The sequence below is a fragment of the Hyperolius riggenbachi genome, chromosome 4 (assembly GCF_040937935.1).
Source record: "Hyperolius riggenbachi isolate aHypRig1 chromosome 4, aHypRig1.pri, whole genome shotgun sequence".
NCBI lineage: Eukaryota > Metazoa > Chordata > Amphibia > Anura > Hyperoliidae > Hyperolius > Hyperolius riggenbachi.
Genome location: NC_090649.1, coordinates 414,888,439 through 414,904,158, shown reverse-complemented (window position 1 = coordinate 414,904,158; position 15,720 = coordinate 414,888,439). Strand labels below are relative to the sequence as shown.

The 15,720-nt window shown below is 43.5% G+C and overlaps 1 long non-coding RNA gene across 3 annotated transcripts in view; it reads left to right on the top strand.

Annotated features, from left to right (window-relative positions):
• Nucleotides 1–15,316, top strand: part of LOC137504253 (uncharacterized) — a 144,481-nt gene extending 129,165 nt beyond the window's left edge. For all 3 annotated transcript variants that reach the window (XR_011019456.1, XR_011019454.1, XR_011019455.1), the window contains 2 exons: nt 14,300–14,459; nt 15,206–15,316. This is a non-coding gene — a long non-coding RNA (uncharacterized lncRNA). The remainder of the gene's footprint in view (nt 1–14,299; nt 14,460–15,205) is intronic.
• Nucleotides 15,317–15,720: the final 404 nt, after the last annotated feature.

Below are 15,720 nucleotides of genomic sequence, written 5' to 3'. Positions count from 1 at the left end.
TAGTCAGACGGACCAAGGTCAGCATCGAAACAGAACAAATCAGGCAGGCAGACACTAAGTCACGTCACAGGAGACACAGGGAACTTGCTGCAAGACTACAGCACCGAGCACTGATCTCAGCAGGCTTAAATAGGCCGTTTGGCGCGAAATTACATCATGCGGAATGATGTACGCATATGCCCGCGCATGCGTACTTTCAAGCGGAAATACATGTACACGCGGAAATCCCTCCGCGTGTGCGCACGAATACATCCGCCACCACAACTTCCGGTGCAGAGGCCAGACGCGCACGCAGCAACACACGCAGACACACACCGCCGGAGCCTGTCTCCAGGAGGCCGACAGCATGCCCCAGGACCCGCGGACACCCGTAAGTACCAGCTGCCAAGCCTGCCCATAAGCTGACCGTGACAATGCCCCCTCCTAAGGGGCAGCCTCCGGATGCCCTCTGGGACCTGGCTTGCCTGGAAATTTGTGATGAAAGTCTCTGACCAACCTGGGTGCATGTACATCCCTTTCTGATTGCCAGGAATTCTCTTCAGGCCCATACCCCTTCCATTTGATCAGATATTGAAGAGCCCTGCCTCGTCTTCGAGAGTCAAGGATTGCCTCGACCTCGAATTCCTCTTCTCCATTCACCATCACAGGAGGTGCAGGATCTTGTAGTTGATTAGGGAATGGTTCAGTTGATACAGGTTTGAGTAAAGATGCATGGAACACAGGATGTACTCTAAGAGTACTTGGAAGTACTAGTTCATAGGCTACACGCCTAATTCTTCTTTTGACAGGGAAAGGACCCACAAACTTGGGACCCAACTTCCAAGAAGGGCAAGCCAGTCTAAGATTTTCAGTAGAGAGCCAAACCAGATCACCTTCCTTAAATTCTAGATCCCCTCTTCTATGACTATCAGCGTACTTCTTGAAAGTATCCTGAGCATGAGCCATATTATCTTGAAGGAATTTATTGTTGGTGGACCAGAATGTGACCATCTCTTGTGCGGCAGGAACTGAAGACTGACCAACAGATTTAGGCAGAAATGATGGGTGATAACCATAGTTTGCAAAGAAGGGAGATTGTTGAGTGGATGAATGAATAGAATTATTGTAAGAGAATTCTGCTAACGGAAGTAGTGGGTACCAATCATATTGCAAAAAGGAAACAAAGCATCTTAGATATTGTTCCAATGTCTGATTGGTTCGTTCCGTTTGGCCATTGGATTGAGGATGGTATGCAGAGGAATAATTAAGCTGAATCTTGAGAATTTTGCATAAAGCTTTCCAAAATTTGGATGTGAATTGAGAACCTCTGTCAGATATCATGTCGTCTGGGATTCCATGGAGCCTGACGATTTCCTTTACAAAGGCTGAGGCAGTGGATTTAGCTGAAGGTGTCCCTTGCATAGCCACAAAATGAGCCATCTTTGATAACCGATCCACCACCACAAAGATTGTATCATAGTCCTCAGAAGTGGGTAGTTCAACAATAAAAGGTCTAGACGGGACAGGAAGTGGGTCCAACAAACCCTTGGCTTAAGTCTTGACCCCTTGCAGACTTGACAGGAATTCACATACCTCTTGCAGTCCTTAGCGAGATCAGGCCACCAAAAGTTCCTTTAAACAAGATCCTTTGTTTTAAAACTTCCAAAGTGACCAGCAAGTGGATGATCATGGCACAGCTTGAGGACCATGGGCCGGAATTCCTCCGAAACAAAAATTTTATCTTTGAAAAGCCAGAGACCCTCTTTTTGTATCATCTCAGAACGGTATCTATCAGGAAGTGTGACAGTTGACTGACGGACGAATCTGTTCAACTAGTTCCGGTTGGACCAATAAGAAATTATGACTCGAGAGGATTGTATCAGGTGGGGAGTGTATATTTTCATCCTCTGGGAACATACAAGATAATGCGTCAGGCTTAATATTCTTTGATCCTGGTCGATAGGTAATGTGGAAGGAGAATCTTGAAAAAAAAGTGCCCACCTGGCTTGCCTAGGGTTAAGCCTCTTAGCTGATTTGAGGTACTCCAAGTTCCTGTGATCAGTAAAAATAAGAATGTCATGTGCAGCGCCCTCAAGCAAATATCTCCACTCCTCCAACGCCAATTTGATTGCCAGAAGTTCCCTATCTCCCACATCATAATTCCTTTCAGCATCCGAGAGTTTCCTTGAGTAAAAAGCCACTGGATGAAGAAGAGACTTTAAACCATGTCTTTGAGATAAAACTGCCCTCACTGCAGATTCTGATGCATCAACCTCCAAGAAATATGGTAATTTTGGATAGGGATGTTTTAAGATCGGAGCGGTGGTAAAAAGTTTCTTCAATTTATCAAAAGCCACCTGGGCCTCAAGAGACCAGCAGAGATGAACCTGTTTACGAGTGAGCTGAGTGATTGGAATGATAATAGCAGAAAAGTTCTTGATAAATCTGTAGAAATTTGCAAATACAATAAATCTTTGAATTGCTTTTTTGTTAGTAAGAGGTGGCCAATTAAGAATAGACAAAATCTTTTGGGGATCCATGGTGAATCGGTCTGCTGAAATGATGAGACCAAGAAACTGGATAGACTGTTTTTCAAATTCACATTTCTCAGCTTTGACATAAAGTTGGTGAATTCTTAATTGTGAGAGAACCTGACAGACTTGACCTCGATGAACTTCCAATGAAGGGTAGAAAACCAGGATATTATCCAAGATGACAATGATGAAATAGTCAATAAATTCCCTGATAACATCGTTAATAAAGTATTGAAAAGTTGCAGGAGCGTTACAAAGTCCAAAAGGCATTACAAGGTATTCAAAATGGCCGTAGCGGGATCTGAAAGCGGTTTTCCACTCGTCTCCGTCTCGGATTCGGATCAAATTATAGGCTCCCCTAAGGTCGAGTTCCGTAAAGACCTTTGCTTCGCGTAGTTTCTGAAAAAGCTCTGGTACCAAGGGCAAGGGATACCTATTCTTGATGGTGATTTTGTTTAATTCACGATAATCAATGCAGGGTCTCAAAGTTTTATCCTTCTTTTCCACAAAGAAAATGCCCGCACCTGCAGGGGAGGAAGAAAGACGAATAAATCCTTTCTTCAGATTTTCTTCTATATATTGTTTCAAAACTTCCTGCTCAGGATCAGATAAAGGAAACATGCGACCAAAGGGAATCTTCGCCCCTGTTTGTAAATCAATAGGGCAGTCATAGGGCCGATGAGGTGGTAATTGGTCAGCCCCCTTCTTATCAAATACATCCAGAAATGCGTGATATTGTTTCTGAATAATTTCCTGTAAGGCAGAAGAAAAAAGTAGAGGTCCAGTTGATGCAGAACTAGATATGGTGCAGCAGCTATTACAGTAGATGGAGTCAAAGGAGATGAGTCCTAATGACCAGTCAATAGTGGGATTATGGGCCCGTAGCCAGGGTAACCCCAATATTACTGGATACAGAGGAGAAGAGACTAAGTCCATCTTGAGGATTTCTTGGTGGTTATTGCAGATTGAAATACTGATTGGCTGGGTTTCCAGTGTGACAGGTCCAGAACTAATTGAGGTTCCATCAGCAAGGTGAATTAAGAGAGGTTCTTTACGGTTTTGAGTTGGAATTGATGAGTGGTAGCGTAGGTAATGTCCATAAAGCAGCTACAGGCCCCAGAGTCAATTATGGCAGAAGTTTTAACGGTTCTTCCGGGTAGCTGTAGTGAAAATAAACAGGAATAGAGAAATGATTAGCAGATATCCCAATGGAATCTAGCGGTCGAGCCTCAGTAGAGACCTTCTTACCAGATGGACGAGTAGGGCAAACTCCAATGAAGTGACCAGAAGCTCCACAGTAGAAGCACAGGTTATGTTGGCGTCGTCTATTCTTCTCCTCACTAGTCAATGCCAGACAAATCATTCTCAGTTGCATAGGTTCGGGCTGATCCTCTACAGGTTGCTGAGTCAGTACTGGAGCAGGAGGAATGATAGGAAATAGAGACGACCCGTGTTAACTCCACCCTTTTCCATCTGTCTTTCTCTATGACGACGGTCTATCTGAATGGCTGATAATATTAATTCGTCTAAGGTAGCAGGAATTCCAGTACGGGCCAGCTCATCCTTGATGTAATCAGAAAGGCCCATACGATACTGAAACTTCAAAGCAGATTGTCCCCAATCAGTATCTGTAGCCCATCTACGGAATTCCGATGTGTACTCTTCTACGGGTCGCTGTCCCTGGCGTAAGTAATGAAGAGAGAGCTCTGCGGTAGTACTGCGCTGGGGATCCTCAAAAAGTACAACCATTGCCTTGAAGAGAGCTTCCAAATTGGCTAGGGAAGCATGTTTTTTGGTCCATAAGTTGATGGGCCCAGGTCTGGGGTTCCCCTTGGAGTAGAGAGATCACAAATCCCACTTTGGTTGCTTCATCAGTAAAGGTACGAGGCTGCAACATAAAGAATAATTCACAGGCATGTTTGAATGCTTGAAACTTTGTACGATCTCCATTAAATCGTTCTGGTACTGGCACCCGGGGTTCAGGAAGAAATGGCATGGCAGGAACTGCCTCAACAGGTGCCGGATTACTGGTGCTAGCAGGGACTGCTGGCGCTGGAGGAGATACTTTAGGAACTACATTGGCAATGGTGTTGACCCGGCCTTCTAGCTGAATGTGACTGGACTGGAGCTCCTTAATTGCTTCGGTCAGAGCTGAGACCTGCTTGCATAGGGTACTTAGGACATTTGCTGCCTCAGCAGTCTCCATTCTATGGCTGTAGTCTTTTGTAACGTACCTCTTCTGAAGGAGACCGATGCGCCGAGGACAGCAACCCTTGCAGGTTATCAACTGGAGGCCCTGAAGTGGGTACAGCGGCAAGTAGTTGACAAATGGCAGGAGCGCTAACAGGACTGATGGCGTGATGCCGAAGCGCGTGACCAAGGTAGCTCTGGAGCGCCCCCACTGGTCAAGTCTGGTAGTGCAGGGACTTGACCAACCAGCAGGAACTTGATTTTGGAGCAATCCGGTAGACAGGTGAGTAGACAGGCAGCAGGGTTCAGGCAGCAAGGCAGGTTCTCGGACAAGCAGAGGTTCGGCAACAAAGCGGGTACTCAGACGGGCCAAGGTCGGTAACAAATCGGGTAGCCGTACAAAGCCAGTGTCGGTAACAAAGCGGGTAGTCAGATGGGCCAAGGTCAGCATATGCTGACGTACGCATATGCCCGCGCATGCGTACTTTCAAGCGGAAATACATGTACACGCGGAAATCGCTCCACGTGTGTGCACGAACACATCTGCCACCACAACTTCCGGTGCAGAGGCCAGACGCGCACGCAGCAACACATGCAGACACACACTCTCCAGGAGGCCGACAGCATGCCCCAGGACCCGCGGACACCCGGAAATACCAGCTGCCAAGCCTGCCCATAAGCTGACCGTGACAGGTTGTAATATCACCCAGGTTTTTAGAAATTGTACAGTTAGATAATTTATAAGAATAATTATATATTTTATATTTATATACTAGCTGATTGCCCGGTGTAGCCCTGGTATGTATTTGGCTTGTGTTGGCTCCTCCCACTTTTCTAACCCTAACACACCATGACTCAATGACCTAGTTTGTGAGCTTTGCATTGTTTGGCATCAATAATTTGCATTGAAATGAAACAAATCTGATTGGCTGTGGCTCCACCCTCTTTTCTAAATTTGAACCCCAGTCATCCAATGACCAACTGTACCAGGTTTTAAGCTTGTGTCCTTAACAGTGCAAGAATGGCAGCAATTGAATATTCCCCTTGAACCGCAATAAATGCATTTGGATTGGCTTTTGTAGGCTCCACCCTCTTATATGAATATTGATCCTAGTCACCCAGTGACCAACTGTGCAAAGTTTGAGAACCCTACCGTTAACATTGTAAGAATGGCTGCAGTTTACATTTTCCCAGTGAAATTTGTATTTGTCTCCGCCCACTGATGACCCGGCATTGCCTGGGTATGTATTTGACTGGTGTTGGCTATGCCCACTTTTTGTAACAGTAACAGAAAATTAATAGATGAATTTTGATTGCCTTTTGTAGGCTCCATCCACTTTTATGAATAATAGCTGATGAATCGGCATTGCCCGGGTATGTATTTAGCTGGTGTTAGCTCCGGGCCACTTTTTCTAACACACAAATACTCAATGACCAAGTTTGTGAGCTTTGGGGTCTTTGTCATCAATAATTTGTATATTCCCATAGAAATTGAACAAATCAGATTGGCTGTTTGTGGCTCTGCCCCTCTCCGGCATTTGAACCCCAGTCACCCAATGACCAATTGTAGCAGGTTTGAGGCATCTGTTATTAACAGAGCAAAAATGGAAGCAATTTAAATATTCCCCTTGAAAATCAACAGGTGAATTTTGATTGGCTATTATAGGCTCCAACCACTTCCCATAATATTAATCTCAGTCACCCAGTGACCAACTGGGCAAAGTTTGAGAACCTTTGCCATTAACAGTGTAAGAATGGATGCAGTTTATATTTTCCTAGGGAAATTTGTTTTTGGCTCTGCCCACTTTTTGTAACCTTGACACCTTGACACTCAATGACCAAGTTTGTGAACTCTGGGGTCCTTGGCATCAATAATTTGTAATTTACCAGTAAGATGAAACAAATCTGATTGGCTGCTTGTAGCTCCACCCCTTTTCTGAATTGGAACCCCAGTGACCCAATGACCAACTGTACCAGGTTTGAGGCTTGTGCCATTCACAGTGCAAGAATGGCAGCATTTTAAATATTCCCCTTGAAATTCAACAGGTGAATTTTGATTTTCAGTTTAGGCTCCACACACTTTTCTGAATATTAATCCCAGAAAATACCAGTGCACCAAGTTTTAAGCTTTTGGGTTTCTGCCATCAAAATTGTGTGAATGGAAGCAGTTTATCCAGCAAAGTATTCTGATTGGCTGTTTGTGGCTCCACCCCTTTAGTGGATTTGAACCCCAGCCACTTCATGACCGACTGTAGCTGGTTTAAGGCTTCTGCCATTATTAGTGTAAGAGTGGCAGTAGTTTCAATATTTCCCTTAAAAATCAATAGGTGAATTTTGATTGGCTGTTGTAGGTTCCACCCACTTTCCTGAATATTAATCCCATTCATCCATTGACCAACTGTGTCACGTTTGAGAACCCTGACAATAATAGAATGGCTGAAATCAATCTAACAAATCTGATTAGCTGTTTGTGGCTCTGCCCCCTTTAGTGAATTTGGACCCCAGTCACCTATCAGGTAAGAGGCCTCTGCCATTAACAGTGTAAGAATGGTAGCAATGTAAATATTCGCCTTGAAAATCAATAGGTGAAATTTGATTTGCTGTTGTTGGCTCCACCCACATTTCTGAAAATTAATTCCAGTCACCCAGTGGCCCACTGTGCCAAGTTTGGGAACCCTGCCATTAACAGTGTAAGAATGGCTGCAGTTTATACAAACTGGAATACAATGTACTTGTTGGCTCCGCCCACTTTTTCTAACCTTAACATACAGTCACTCAATGACCAAGTTTATGAGCTTTGGGCTTTTGGTATCAATAATTTGTATATTCCCGTTGAAATTAAACAAATCTTATTGGCTGTTTGTGGCTCCTCCCCCTTTTCGAATTTGAACCCCAGTCAACCAGTGACTAACAGTACCAGGTTTGAAGCATCTGCTATTAACAGTGTAAGAATGGCAGCAATGTAAATATTCCCTTTGAAAATCAACAGGTGAATTTTAATTGGCTGTTGTAGGCTCCACCCACTCTCTTGAATATTCATCCCATTCACCCAGTGACCTACTGTGCAAAGTTTGAGAACCCTGCCAGTAACAGTGTAAGAATGGCTGCAGTTTATATTTTCCTAGTGAACTTTATTTTTGGCTCCACCCACTTTTTGTAACCTTGACCCACAGTCACTCAATGACCAAGTTTGCGAGCTTTCATGTTCCTAGCATCAAAAATGTGTGAATGGAAGCAGTTTATCCACCAAGAAAGTCTGATTGGTTGTTTGTGGCCCCGCCCCTTTAGTGAATTTGGACCCCAGTCACCCAATGACCGACTGTAGCAAGTTTGAAGCCTCTGCCATTAACAGTGTAAGAATAGCAACAGTTTTAATATTCCCCTTGAAAATCAATAGGTGACTTTTGATTGGCTGTTGTAGGCTCCACCCACTTTCCTGAATATTAATCTCATTTACCCAGTGACCAAGTTTGCCAAGTTTGAAAACCCTGCGATTAACAGTTTAAGAATGGCTGCAGTCTACATTTTTCCATTTAAAATAAATGTCTGAAATTTCATTGGCTGTTTTATGCTCCGCCCACTTTTCCTGGATTTGCAACCTCTGTCACCAAGTGACCAACTGTGCCAAGTGTGGGGACACTGGCTCAATTACTGTGAGAATGGCAGCCTTTTCCATTTTTTCCATTCACTTGAATGGGTGGAATCTGATTGGCTGTTTGTAGCTCCGCCCAGGTGTGCAGGGGGGACGCGAGACCCCCAGAACATATCATCCCAGGTAGTAAGGGATCTGTATACCAAATTTCGTTCAAATCGGTCAAGGCGTTTTCAGGTGATCGCGGCACATACACACACGCACACACGCACACACACACACACACACACACACGATTTTATATATATAGATAAAAATATATAATTATAAATATAATTTATAAAAAATAAGTCACATGTGTCTAAAACTGCCCACTTCTACCCAGCATGCACCTTGTCATTAGGAAGTCAGCGGCAAACTACCACACTCAGCAAAATATACCGACAGCTTTCTGCACCACAACGCACACTTACCGACTGCTATCGCAATCACCTCACACTCGAGATTTTTTTTATGAATTCACTGCAAAAACCCTCATTTACCGCTAGCGGTAATTTCCCGTCCTTCTCTGAACTACCGCACTCACTTTTATGAATCGAGGACATAGTATGCTTATCAATCTCTTTCTCCTCTCCCGAATTCTGTTTGTCCACTGTGAGGCCTCATTCACACCTAAAATCGAAAACGCAAACGTTTTGCGCTTTTGTGCACCCCCCCCCCCTCCCGGTGCTCCATTGTGCACTGCATTTCTGGTAAAAATGCTTTTCTAATCGCTTTTCCAGAGTGGTTTTGTAATTCCCAGCCTGACACAAGTCAGGAAGTGAACTCTTTGACCCGGAAAAGATTAAATACAATGTATTTATTCTTAAAAATTTAACACAATTGCTGCACAAGGGGATTTTGTGAGCGTTTGCGATTTTCCTATACCTTCCATTGAGGTAAAATCGCCCCAAAAATGGTAGAGGCACAATTTGCACGCACAGCGCACGAACCGCGCTGATATGAAATTTCTTATAGAGATTCATTGCACAAGCGTTTTGTGAGCGATTTTAAAAATCATCTGCGCTTGAAAAACGCCCCTAGTGTGAACGAGTCCTGATTGATGGAATTCTTTGTCCTTCATTTTATAAATGGTGATGACCGTGTCAGCACTCTGTTAAGCAGTAATATCATTTGAGCCCTAGGGAAACATTGACATTACCTTGCTCATCCGGTGTCCTTTCAGATATAACTGACAGCAACTGAAATAGTGGAAAAGGGCCCTAAGACTTTCAGCTTCCAGTGACACGTTTCACAAGATAATTCACTAAGCTTATCTCCTGTCTTTAATAACGTTTCTAGAGTTATCACCATGGTGATAAGGCATGTAGTATTCAGGAAACATTTAACCTCAGGCAAACCTAAAGTTAACTCTTCTGTCTTTAAAATAACTCCAGAATTCTTAAGTTAAAGACAGGCTGTTAATTAACTGCGTGTGAAAATAACTACAGAGGAGGTAACTAAAGCTGGCCACTAACGGTCCAATTTCTAGCGAAAAATCGTTTGAGCGATCAGAAATTCTGATCGGATTGGTTGTAAATAATCTCCATTGGTGGACACAATCGATTATGAATGAGTGAAAAAAATGTCGCCCGAATGAATTTTCATCGAACGAAAATTTGGATTTTCTTGGTGGTCGTGATAGATAGGAAGAAATGATTGGTTAGTTGATGGTGTAGTGAACGATTTTTCGTCCGATCAGAATTTCTGATCGCTCTAACGATTTTTCACTAGAAATTGGACCGTTAGTGGCCAGCTTTAACTACAGGGGAGGTAACTTAAGGAATGAAGAGATAAGATAACTCTCTCACTATGTGGAGGTAAGTTTTCTCTCGCCTTATTATCTCCAGTATGATCTTAGTGAATTGAGGCCATTGTCAGAACTGGAAGGTATCGTTGTTAGAAGAAAGTGGTTAGCTTCTTAGAAGAACTGACAGCAAGGGAAGTATGTAATATTCATTTACAGGTACTTCATTTGCTTATTTTAAATAATTTGCTTGGCTCAGGTTCAATTTAAGGATTGGTAAACCGTAGACAGTTGTTTATCTGTTGTCCTATAATACGGTAACTTTGTGTTTATATACTGAGCTCCAGGGGCGTAACTAGAAATCCCCGGGCCCCCCTGCAAAAAAAAAAAGGCTGAACACATACCTCTATCGTGCCGGAGGTCTCCGATCTCTAAGAGCTTCATGCTACTTCCTGTTTACACAGGAAGTAACACAAAGCACTTATTGATCGGAACCTCCGGCGTGATGGAGGTATGTGTTCAGCCTGCCGCATGCCCGCCTGATGCCACCAATGATTGCAGGAGGGGGAGCGCTGAGAGGAGAGCCCAAAGTGAGGGGGGGGAGTGTCACCCCTCCTTGCTGATCTGTGCCATGCTGTACTCTTGTGTTGCAACCCCTCCTGCCCCCCAAAAAGGTGCCCGATATTCACACTACCTACCAGACAGGCACGTTATTTGACCTGAGGAAGTGGCTTATGCCATGAAACGCATTGTCCTAAGCTAAATAAAATTCCAAAACCTTCTTAAAGTGTACCTGAATTGGGGCAGGAGATAAAATGTATACATACCTGGAGCTTCCTCCAGCCCCCTCCGACCTGATCGCTCCCTCATTTCCTCTGCCACTTCCTTATTCATCTGCAATAGGTCCTGGTAAGGTGTCCAGTTGGGGCCAGTCGGAGCAGGTGCTGTCTGACCGCACACGCTCCCCCATCGAGCTTCTGTCTTTGGGAGTGTTCTGGGGCCAACTGTTTGCATGCGCAGTTGGCCCTAGACCGGCGAACTTACTGGAGCCGATAGCGGGCAAACGTGGAGGTGGCAGAGGACAGTGAGGGATCAAACAGGCCTGAGGGGGCTGGAGGAAGCTCCAGGTATGTATACATTTCATGCCCCATTTCAGGTACACTTTAAGGTAGGATCAGAATTGTTTACCTTCCACTGAGAGTTACTGTTTATTTTTTGGCACCCTCTGCGTTTGTACTAGTGTAGGAAGGGATCACTATCCCATACATTTCTGATCAGAGAAGGATCAATGGGTTTGGCAAATCATGCAATAATTGACTTGTGAATGCCTGACTTTAGATTGTGAGAATCTAACAAAATGTTAAAAAATAAGTCCCTCTTGATCAATGTTCAGTCATTATATTAATTAAACATTGATCGAGAAAGGCTGTTTTCTTTTGCTATGGTGTGTTTTTGTTGAGAGTATTGACCTGTTGCTTTGACTGGAAAGCTTTGTCAATGCAAGAAAGGGCTCATTTTACCATAGTACAGTAAAGATAGGATAGGACAACAGTAGAGACTAGTTACCAGGTCTGCGACTCTTCTAATGTTATTATTGTTACTATTAATGATTTATAAAGCGCTAACATATTCCGCGGCGCTGTACACATGTCCGATGTTCCGCTCGATTCTTTTCCGCTCGATTTCTCATAGAAGTGAATGAAAAAAAAATAAGAAAAATGAGTGGAAGATAAGAGAATCAAGCAGAAAATCGAATGGCTAATAGATCGCGCGCCGAATTAGGTCAATAAAGTGTCAACAGGGTCAGCTGATATGGCAAGGTTTTATACTAGTAATAGCACCTACTTTCATTTTTTGCTGGAAAAGATTCTAGTTCACATCTGCAGAAAGCTTGCCTCTTACATTGCAGTAAACCAATAACAGAACCCACTAATCAGCCTAGACCAAATCACTTACTCAATTGCTCCATGTTTTAGTACTGGGACATGGAGTTGAGACAGGAGGGTATCAATTCAATCTAATTCAATTCAATTCACTTTATTGTCATTGTGTAACACAACGAAATTACTTTTCATGACAACCCCACGATATGCATATAGGGAACATAGTGATAGTAACAAGGAAGAGAAGAAATTATACAAGTATGCCAGGTATTACAGATGTTTAAACAATTTGTACACAGTGTTAATTATTTCAGAGAGGATTCAGAGTTCATCAAGTTTATGGCAGATGGGAAAAAGCTGTCTTTAAGTCTGTTTGTGTGTGTGCGGATTGATCTAAAACGTTTACCTGATGGGAGGATGGAAGGAGCTCAAACAGGGCATTTCCAGGGTGAGTGTTGTCCTTGATAATGTTTTTGGCCCTTCTCACGCTGCGAGTATTATACAAAAGTTCCAGTGATGGTAGTTTAGTGCCAATAATGGCTTCTGCTGTTTTAACAACTCGCTGCAGGGCTTCTCTAGTAGCCTTCGTGCAGCTGTTGTACCAGGCCGTCATGCGATTGGTCAGAACGCTTTCTATAGTGCATCTGTAGAAATTAACCAGCAGCTTCTGTGGGAGGTTAGCGCTCCTTAGTTTTCTCAGAAAGTAGAGACGTTGTTGTGCTTTGCCAGTTAGAGCTAAAGCATTGTCAGCCCAGGACAGGTTCTCTGCGATGGTGACTCCCAAAAATTTGAAGCTGGAAACTCTCTCCACAGCCTCTGCATTGATCATTAGCGGTAGGTGAGTGGTCTTTTTGGTGGTCCTAAAGTCCAGAATAATTTCTTTGGTCTTCTTTGTATTTAATAACAGGTTGTTAATGTCGCACCATGCAGTCAGGTTCCTAACTTCTTCTCTGTATGCAGCATCCTCATTGTCTGATATAAGCCCAATGACAGTCGAATCATCTGCATGTTCATTATGAATCATTATGTTTGAGGTATGGATAGGCTGGCAGTCATGGGTGAAAAGTGCAAAGAGGAGAGGGCTTAATACACAGCCCTGTGGCACGCCATGCCGCAGGCCCTAATTTTCCGGACCATTCTGCCTAGTGGAACGGATCCAGACAAAAAATACTGCAGTATTGGGGGCAATGGGAAACGAAATGTTTCTTCACACTAGTGAAGAAACGGGCTGTTCCATGGGGGATGGGGGCATGGGCAGACGCGAATCTAGGGACGGGAGGGTGAGGAGAGGGCGCAGCAGCCTGGCGGGTGGGTTAGGGAAGGGCGCAGCAGCCGGGCGGGTGGGTTAGGGAAGTTTTATACATACCTTATCTTCATAGGCAGCCGGAGGTAGAGTCTTCCGTCTTCTTCCGCGTCATGTGACTACAGCGGAAGAAGAGGAAGCCTCTACCGCCGTCTGCCTATGAAGATAAGGTATGTATTGCCGAGTGAAAATGGATCCGATCAATCATTGATCAGATCAGTTTTCACTAATGTGAACAGGGCCACGGACGAGCCATACAGCTCCAGTGAAGCGGACACCGGATCCGCTCACCGGATCTGTTTGGCTCAAAACGCAGATGTGAACCGGGCCTTAGTCTCTGGAGCACAGGCTCTCCAATAAAGAGAGAAAATATCTTCACAAAAGATTAGGCAAAGGTAAGTAAAGATAAACAACCACAACATATAACCATAATTTTCAAGAACTACTGCTCATAGCAGTGAAAGTTGACCAATCTCCCCCAAACACTGTAAATTTGTCAGATAGTGACATCACACTCTAGTTCGACTGTAGTTAGAATGTTAGGCTATATATTCCGAAGACCAACTCCCATGGATTATCCATCTACCGCTGGATGGTGTAATGGTTAAGGGCTCTGCCTCTGACACAGGAGACCTGGGTTCGAATCTCGGCTCTGCCGGTTCAGTAAGCCTGCATCTATTCAGTAGGAGATCTTGGGCAAGTCTCCCTAACACTGCTATTGCCTATAGAGCGTGTCCTAGTGGCTGCAGCTCTGGCGCTTTGAGTCCGCCAGGAGAAAAGCGAGATATAAATGTTCTGTGTTTGTTTGTTTGTACCGTCAAAGGACTGTCCAGCAACACCATCCATATATTAAGATATTTACTTAAACATCCTCTGTTTTTATAAGTGATGCTTTCCAAGTTCAGATTTGTTTTCATGAGACTTTTCCATTGTTTTAACAAAGGAGTTTTGGGACTCATCCAATTCAAAAGTATCACCTTAGTGGCAAAGTAACAGGCATTATGGATCAGGGCTCTTTAATATTTATTCCAGGCCTCCTCATCCAAAATCCCCAAGAAGGCCACCTGCCGAGATGGATCTAACTGGACTTCAACAACCTGAGAGTGCACATAAAAACATCAGTCCGGTATCTCTGAAGTTTACTGCATTCCCATATCATGTCTATAATTAGCCGCATAATATTGACATCTCGGTAAGCTATCTACCTTAGGCCTGCCCATTTTTATAAGATGCTCAGGAGTCAAATCGGGTGAAATGTTAATGTTTAGAATTTAGAAAGTATTTATTTTTTAAATGTATCAGTTTTAAATATATTGTTTTCAATATTATAAAGTTAGGAATGGGAGTTTTAGGGTTAGACGTCAGGAAGGAGTGTTTTAGGATTAGGCATCATAGAGGGGGGGTTTTAGGGTTAGGACTCAAGAAGGGGGGTAGTTAGGGTTAGGCGCCAGGAAGGGGAGTTTTAGGGTTAGGCATCAGAAAGGGGTGTTTTAGGATTAGGCATCAGAGAGGGGGATTTTAGGGTTAGGAGTCAAGAAGGGGGGTTTTAGGGTTAGGAGTCAGGAAGGGGTGTTATAGGGTTAGGCGTCAGGAAGGGGGGTTTTAGTGTTAGGAGTCAAGAAGGGGGATTTTAGTGTTAGGCATCAGAAAGGGAGGGTTCTGTGTGAGAGTAGGGTTAGATTAAGTTGCAGGAGGGTTTAGGGTTAGGCATCAAGAAGGGGAGTTTTACGGTTAGGCGTCAAGAAGGGAGGGTTCTGTGTGAGAGTAAGGTTAGTAAAATATGTAGTAAAATATAAATATATATAGATATTTTATTATGATAATTAACACTATTTGCACTTTAAAAACAAAGACTTTTGGTAGATATTAACAATAATTTTATTAATGAAAACTTGTGCCTATTTTTCCTCGCACCCCTATTTCCTGTACGCTTGGAAGAAGCCCTAGGTGAGTTAAACTTAATGTACCCTTTAAGCATCAGGTCTTCTGTGCCCGTAGGATGCTGTTATATAAACGCATCGCTGACCACTATCCCATCTGTATGTACATTTTATAAGGTCAGTAGTATATGATCTACATTTGCTTTGTTGTACTCCTCTTACTTATGTTTGTCCTTTGGTTATATGCATTCATTTTGTTGTCCATCTAACTGTGCAGCACCAAGGAAGATAGCAATATATAAAGTAATAGTAACACAGCAGAGTCTTGGTTATCCATAACTCAACTAACCAGCAGTCTCAACCATCCAGAGCAAATCTTTGGCAGCACTCACAATGGTGAAGGCCAACCTCTTAGGCTGTTTGTGGCCTGTGCTGTGCTCAAAGACTGGGCTCCACAGTTCCCTCAAGGTTAATATTCTTTTAGTTACTGTATTTTAACATTTAATACATAGGCCATGGTATGTATACAGAATCGGGTATAGTTGTGTATTAACTTGGCCTATTTTTTTAAAA